General features: G+C 42.4%; 1 pseudogene; it reads left to right on the plus strand.

Moving 5' to 3' along the window:
- The first annotated feature begins 1,681 nt into the window (after window positions 1–1,681).
- On the plus strand, window positions 1,682–4,205 carry LOC137502862 (putative nuclease HARBI1; annotated as a pseudogene).
- The last annotated feature ends 4,105 nt before the right edge of the window (window positions 4,206–8,310 follow it).

The raw sequence follows: 8,310 nt of genomic DNA on the forward strand, positions 1-8,310 counted from the left end.
AATTAATTAATTAATACATGGTAGTAGGAACAACGTGAAACCATAATTGTAAATTGTAAAAAGTATAATATAATGGAAATAATATAAACATAAAGCAGAAGGAAAATCGCATTCTAACTGATTAAAATGTACTGTTTTCATTTGGATCAAATGTTTGCACAAACTGGGCCACGATGTTGCTGTTTTCAGGTCCCCTATTTGATAATTCTTGGAAACGTATTTGATCTCGAAACAGAGTAGTCCCCTGAGGTTGCTGCATATGAGGCCTAAACTGTCCAGAAGTATTGTGATCTTCTAGTGCGGTTAGTCTCGTGTATCTGCTAAGATTTTTAAGCTGTGCCTCGAAGAAAACTTCGCTAATGATCTTTACTGCATATATTCGTTGAGTTGGATCTAAGCACCTCAACTTCTCAGCATACACTTTACCGACAGCATCGGTGCCATCTTCTTTTTCTAGTTGATTTAATTTCGCAACTACTACCGATAGTGGATCTTCTTTCATTGGTCTTTTTCTCGACCTTCTGATGGTTACACCCTTAGATGTTGATGGTGTGGTAATGCATGAGGAAGAAGATCCTGGGGTAGAAATTCCTTCCAACGTACTGCATTCTTCTGGGTCCAATTCCGGTTCCTTCCTTTGATCCTCACTTTCTTCTGAATCATCTGGAGGCGGAACCTCTTGCATATCCTGCAGGAAATAGGCACATAATTAATATGTTATTATACGAATGAAAATAATATATAACCCTCTCATGCATGAATTTAAAAATAATTAAATTAAAAATAATGTGATGTGATTTTCTTGGTTAAAATGACCCTATTAGATGATACAAACATAAAACACAAAACAAAGTTACCATACTTGGCGGGAATTTGATGTCCTCATATGAGGACTTCATGCATTTAGTGGAATAATGTCAACACGTCATACACTTACTACTTTTGTTTATTATACTAGTATTTACAAGAACTTTTTACACCAGAGGCAATTGTATGAGTACAGCGAAATGACATTGGTCCTACTGGGACATTTATATGTAACTGATGTACTTCACATGTTCATATTTCAGGCAATGGTATGGAAACTCTGAATGCACTCTGGACATAGTGGTACTTTACATTTTCCACAAATATAGGTACTGGGTTTTACTTGCGCAGTTTTTGTCACGGCACCTGTTAGGATTTCTAGCCTCTGTTTTCTGCGCATAGTTTCTTACTCCATCCATCTTTTCAGCAGGCACAGTATGTGTAGCCTGTTTCTTGAGTGGTGGTGATAGACCTTTTTTGCTTGGCCGTCCCCTCTTCCGTGGTGCTTCTGCCTCACCACTGAAGATAAGTCCTGTTGCCACTTGACTCTTGAACTCGAGCAGGTCCATAGGGGTCTTAAGAGTCCATTTTCCATAGTAACCAAGCATTTAGAACTGTGACATTTAGCATATGGTAAAAAATCCTCATGTACCATCTGCAGTTCATTATATCATTCCTGTAAAGAGCCACTAAGGAATCCATGAGATAAACGCCACCCATATGGCCGTTATGTATTTCTATACCCTTTTGTCTGTCAATTTCAATGAATTTCTTCTCTTTTCTACACCATCTTCTGGCCTTACCAATTGGTTCTAAGCCTGCATAGGAAGAAATGATATGAACTGCCGAATTATCAGCCCACTGGATTACTGTGATGCCACCTATTGATGTTGTAAATGCTGAGCTTCCTCGACCCTCTTCCTTTAGGTCCTTGACATCTTTCAGTTTTTTAGTAGCGTCCGTCAGTCTATTTTCTCTGCAGGTCCCTACAAGCCAGATATCAAGTTCTTTCAGTTTCAGCACAAGGGGTAAATTAAATGCTGCTATCTGGTGGGAATGTTGTAAACTACCATAATCTTGTCCTACAAACATCACTCGCTCATCTGATAACATTACAAACCATTTGGAGAATCCTGGAAAATAAATATTGGATGAAGCAGTTGAGAATACAAGCTAACCTCAAAAATAACACATGGTAGTTTGATGCACGATGTCCTCATATGTGGACGCCCGTATTATACCAATATTGTGTAAAGACTACAAGCCGGAATAAGCTGAATTATAGTAGTAGTGATAGTAGAATGTACGAAATGAAGAACTACACACTTACCTTGGGCATTTTCAAGATAGGAACAGCTCAAAACAATTGGAAACTATGATGACTTCTCACAAAATGGTGAACCATGAATATCATTTTTTCAATGATGCCTTTTAAATGCTGCCACCTGCTTGTTCTTTTAAAAACTGATGTTTTCCACTCTTACCAACCTAAAATAATCTTTTAGTAACTTTACCTTCGTCTTTGGAAACTCCAGGTAATAAATAATGCCTAAAAATTTGGATGTCCTCATATGAGGACACCACGCATGAGAGGGATAAGTAAAGCAAAGTCATCTCTGCACAGACCATGAAGGCCCTCGGAGGAGTGGAAGGTTGAAGGCTACCACACTATCCGTAACCTCGGCACTTGGTGGGATAGAGTGGTCAGCTCTACACCCGGCCACCTTTGCCACCAGAAATTAACCCCTTAACTTGATCTGACGCTTAAAGGCATCAACAGCTGTCACACGCGTATTGTGTTTGATACCTTTAGGCGTTTTTCTAATTCCAAATGTATTCATTCGTATGCTGTAGGTGCCTGGCTATTTTTAATCACTTCTACCATAGGTATACTAGCGTTAAGGGGTTAACCTGGTACTCATTTTTGTTGTAGGCTAAGTGTACTTCTGGCCGGCCCCGCGGTGTAGGGGTAGCGTGTCTGCCCATTGTCCGGATGCCCCGGGTTCGATTCCCGGCCAGGTATGAAGTTTTTAACCTGCACCTGAGGGCTGGTCCGAGGTCCACTCAGCCTACGTGATTACAACCGAGGAGCTATTTGACGGTGATATGGCGACCCGGTGAAGAAAGCCAACATTAACGGCTGTCGTGCTGACCACACGACACCTCGTAATCTGCAGGCCCACGGGCTGAGCAGCGGTCGGTTGGTAGGTCAAAGGTCTTTCAAGGTTGTAAGGCCACGGTATTTTTCTCAGTGAATCTCAGGGCCATGTGCACCTCCGGAAGTGGAAGTCTCGTTTCTTACATTTTTGGCTTCCTGACGGGGAACCGAACCGGCGTCCCTCTGGTTGGGCCGAGTACACCTTCACCGCCTCAGCTAGACAGTCCCTCAATAAAAATAAAATGAAGTTAAAGCAAATTAAAAGATTGGTTTTTAAGTAGTTAGCATATTACACATTTTCCTACAGAATTAACAGTTACCACTGTATTGTATAGCGAATTTCAAGATAACGTTTGCCTGAAAATGTGTTTGTGTTTTTATTTCTAGTTTCCAAAGTCCGAGGAGGACTGGAGGCTCATTGCAAAGGATTTTGAAGAAAAATGGAATTTTCCACATGCACTGGGAGCCGTAGATGGAAAGCATGTACGGATTGTTCCTCCAGCTAATAGCGGTTCATTCTATTTTAACTACAAAGGTTATCACAGCCTCGTTTTATTGGGTATAGTCAGTGCTAACTATGAATTCATACTGGTTGATTTTGGTGTCAATGGTCGTATATCGGATGGAGGTGTCCTGGAATATACGGAGTTCTACAGAAGGCTAATAAGTTGAACGTTCCCAAACCTGCGACATGTGAGGATCTACCGTTTGTTTTCATCGGAGATGAAGCGTTTTCCCTGCGAGAGAACTTTATGAAACCATTCAGCCAGAAGAATTTGACAGAGGACAGACGTGTTTACAACTACTTCTTATCACGAGCTCGAAGAGTTGTGGAAAACGCGTTTGGAATTTTAAGTGCTAGATTCAGGATTTTCCATACTGCAATCTCCTTGAAACCAGATAACATAGATGCCGTTGTAATAGCATGTTGTGTGTTGCATAATTTCTTGCGACGAAAGTGTGCTTCATCTTACATTACTGCAGCAGATCTGGAAGGATTTACTACCGAGGATAATCCTCTTGTAGGGTTGCGGATAGGGCACAACAGGAATTGTTCATTAGATCCTAAATCCGTTCGAGAAATGTTCGTTTCGTATTTCAGAGTAACAAGTACAACTTAATGGTTAATGGTTTTCAGTTTTCGCTGTGTTTTGAAATGAAAAAGACTTCACAAATGTTTTGATGGTTGTGCAGTAGACAACATTGATTACCTTACACTGTACTGATGTGTACAACTGTATATTTGTTCGTAACTACATTGTATTAATTAAAAGAGTATATTGCAACTACACTGGCTGTTTAACTTACCGTTTGTTGTGCTGGTTCGTCCATGTTGGAGATCGATGGCCGAGGCAGTTCTTGATCTTGTAGAAAGGACAGCATATCAAAGTACCACAATGTTGGAGTATATACTTCATCACTTCCGGCTCCTGAGCGCTTTGAGTGCTGAACTTTCTTTAACTCCCTTCTGTACGCACTCCGAAGATTGTTAATTTTCTTCACAACCATTTCACGGTCCGCACTGATTTCCACTTCTTTAAGTTTAGAAACTAATACATCATATGCCGCGTTTTTTTTATTCCGGTCACTGTATTCTTTGCACTTGATTTTCCAAACACTTGGCAATGATTTATAGAGTTCTATGAATTCAGTCATAAATGTACGGGTACAATTACGCGAATCTTGAGTAAACTCACTCATAGCTGTTCTTGTATTGAGAGCAAACACTAGGCTACAGTACAACACTACACACACTCTCCCAGACGAAGGACTGTGCTATCTGTCTGCAGCGTTGTCTGCGTAAGCTTTACACGCTCAGACTTGTCTGCGCGTGGTCTGTGTTAATTCAGACTCCGCCAGACTTTGCACAGGCCGAACACAGACCGCAGTTCAGACCAAAATTCCCGTCGGTGATTCATTTATACGCAACGACTTGTCTGCACAAACAAGGTCTGTACAGACAGATCTGTGTAAATGTCTGAGCGTTGTAAAGGGCCCTTTTTTAGTTGACTTTTCTCAAGCAGAAGAGAGACCTGTACCAGGAAGTTAATAATCTGCTGCACACGTGCTTCTTAGAAGGGCGTCATAGTGTAGATAGTATGAAATTGCGTGGTGAAAATAACTTGATGGATTGTTCGTGACTGAAGAAATCCCTGTTGCAAAGTAATACGTGTAAAGTGCAGTAGAAAATAGTACGAGGGTTTGTGTCTGCGTAGAACCGAAGTAGGTTTTGTCTTCTAGGATTAAGGATAGGTTCGAACCCCACTGTCGGCAGCCCTGAAAATGGTTTTCCGTGGTTTCCCATTTTCACACCAGGCTATGCCTTAAATAAGGCCACGGCCGCTTCCTTCCCACTCCTAGCCCTTTCCTGTCCCATCGTCGCCATAAGACCTATCTGTGTCGGTGCGACGTAAAGCAAAAAAAGAAGAAAAAAAAGGAATTGGTCCAAATCTATCTCATGATACTGTGACCTGCACTGCAGCTTCAGTTAGTAGGCATGAACACGTTCTACGTACAAGAATCGAACGTATTGTAATGTACGTCCTGATTAAAACCCATTGGATTACTTTTTGTGTGGTTACGTGTAGTCTTTACTGTATTCGACTGCTGTGAATGATCCCACCATGTGTCGGGGCGGTAGAATAACAACCACGGTATCCCCTGCCTGTCTTAAGTGGGGACTAAATGGGGCCTCAGGGGCTCTGAACTTGGGAGCGTGGGTTGGCGACCACGGGACATTGCTTCCACTTACATGCGCTAGGCTCCTCACTTTCATCTATCCTGTCCGATCTCTCTTGGTGAACTCTTGTTCTTTTTCGACCCCACCTGTATTAGGTTTGCGCCTACGGAGTCTTTATTTTCACGCCCTTCGTCTTGGTTTAGTCGATATACAGTATTTATATTTCGAAGTGTTCGACCCCTTTCATTTCTCCCTCTTATTAGTGTATATAGAGGATGGTTGTACTTCGTCTTAAAACAATAATCACCACCACCTGCTGTGAATCATGCAGCAAATATCCGTACGTGAATTATCGCTGCTTGTAATTTATAGCGTGTTCGGAACTTAAAACGAAGACGAACAGAAGCCTGTACTCAGGCAGGTGGTGGACATGTAAGCGGAGTGCTCCAGTGGGTGTGTAAACTTACCGTATGTAATTGTAAGTGTAAGATTATGTTAGAGTGCTCTTTGAATGAAGTTTCAACACTCGGTAACTAAGCATTTCCGGAATATGTTGCTGTAATCTTTTGTTCTACTCTATACACGAACCCATTCCTGAATATTTTCCCAGGCATTCCGTTACACCTTGTAATGCAAATCTTGAATTCTGTAACATATATCCCTGTGGGTGGGAACGGTAGAATAACATGCTCGGTATCTCCTGCCTGTCGTGAGAGGCTAATAAAAAGAATCCCAAGGGTGTGTGGATTGGGGACTACGGGGTCCTTAGATGAGTCCTGGCAATGCTTACATCGCGCGAGTTGGCCGTGCGGTTAGCTGTGAGCTTGTATCCGGGAGATTGTCGGTTCGAACCCCACTGTCGGCAGCCCTGAAGATGGTTTCCGAAGTTTCCCATTTTCATACCACGCAAATGCTGGGGCTGTACTTTAATTAAGGCCACGGTCGTTTCCTTCCCACTCCTAGCCCTTTCCTATCTCGTCGTCACCATAAAACCTATATGTGTTCTGTGCCAAATAAAATGTAAAAAAAGGATGGTTGCCTGGCAACCACCACCATCTATTTATTTATTTGTCGTATGGCTTTTAGTACCGGGAGTATGCGAGGACATGTTTGGCTCGCCTGGTGCAGTTCTTTCTACTGTATTTGACACCCGTGGGCGACCTGCGCGTCTTCATGTGGGATGATGATAATGAAATGGCGTATGACTTTTAGTGCCGGGAGTGTCCGAGGACAAGTTTGGCTCGCCAGGTGCAGTTCTTTCTACTGTATTTGACACCCGTGGGCGACCTGCGCGTCTTCATGTGGGATGATGATAATGAAATGGCGTATGGCTTTTAATGCCGGGAGTGTCCGAGGACAAGTTTGGCTCGCCAGGTGCAGATCTTATGATTTGACCCCCGTAGGCGACCTGCGCGTCGTGATGAGGATGAAATGTTGATGAAGACGAGACAGACACCCAGCCCCCGTGCCAGCGAAATTAACAAATTATGGTTAAAATTCCCGACCCTGCCGGGAATCGAACCCCGGACCCCTGTGACCAAAAGCCAGCACGCTTACCATTTAGCTATGGAGCCAGACAGGATGATGATAATAATGAGGTAGGCCGAGGGTGAAATCCTGTGTCGGCGCGTAGCCTACTCCTGCCGAAAAACACCAAGACTTCACGTCCCCATCTGACTATGTTATTCTTTTTACATCTCAACTGCCTGAGCCACTCAGCCCGGCTCCGATGGACGAGTCACCATTAACAGCGCCATATGCCATCATTCCATATGGACATTGCGAAGAGGTTTGGAATTCAATCCAGGCTTTAGGGACGCAATCTACCACCACCTCTCCTACCATGCCGGCCAACATTCTGATGGTGAAAATTTCTTCGACCAACGGGATTCGAACCGGCTAACCACGGCGACATACCATATAGTCTTAACGACCATGACCACTAGGCGGGCATGGAAAGAAGTATATAAGAGCCGACAAAAGCTCCATTGTTTCAGACATGTGCTATTGGTATCCCCGGAGACCTAAATCGTTACGTTAGTTACTTAGATACGAAAAGACAAATGTCTCGTACGGCAGTTTCTATAATCGGTCGGGATTAAAGTGGTGAAATTAACCGTGAAATGTGGTGCTAAAGTTATTGAGTGCACTTCGTGCGTAGCAGGACTCTTCAACCAGGCTGGATCTTACCTTGATGCCAGTGACGTTATTCTGCAGGTAAGTGATCTTCAATTTCTACTCTTTCTGCATTTCTTTTGCATGTTATAAATCTTATTTCGTATTGACGGTTATCATATCACCTTACAAACAAAAAAGTCTTATATAATCCTCCTCTTCAATACAAAAAACCAACTATATTAGATGGGACGATATCCATACATGTTTCAGCCTATCTAAAGACCATCCTCAGCAGAGGCTCAAATCTATATATATAAAAGAACATGTCCTGACTGACTGACTGATTGATTCTTCATCACCGAGCCAAAACTACTGGACATAAATAAATGTAATTTTGAGGATACATTTATATTACAATGTAGGTGCTAGCTAAGAGGGATATTCTATCGCTAAGGGAGTGAAAGGAGGGGTGAATTTTTAAAATAAGGGTATCTATATCTCAAAACATTAAAAGTTTACAACGTAAAAATTGGTATTTGGAATTTAC

The sequence above is a fragment of the Anabrus simplex genome, chromosome 13 (genome assembly GCF_040414725.1).
Source record: "Anabrus simplex isolate iqAnaSimp1 chromosome 13, ASM4041472v1, whole genome shotgun sequence".
NCBI lineage: Eukaryota > Metazoa > Arthropoda > Insecta > Orthoptera > Tettigoniidae > Anabrus > Anabrus simplex.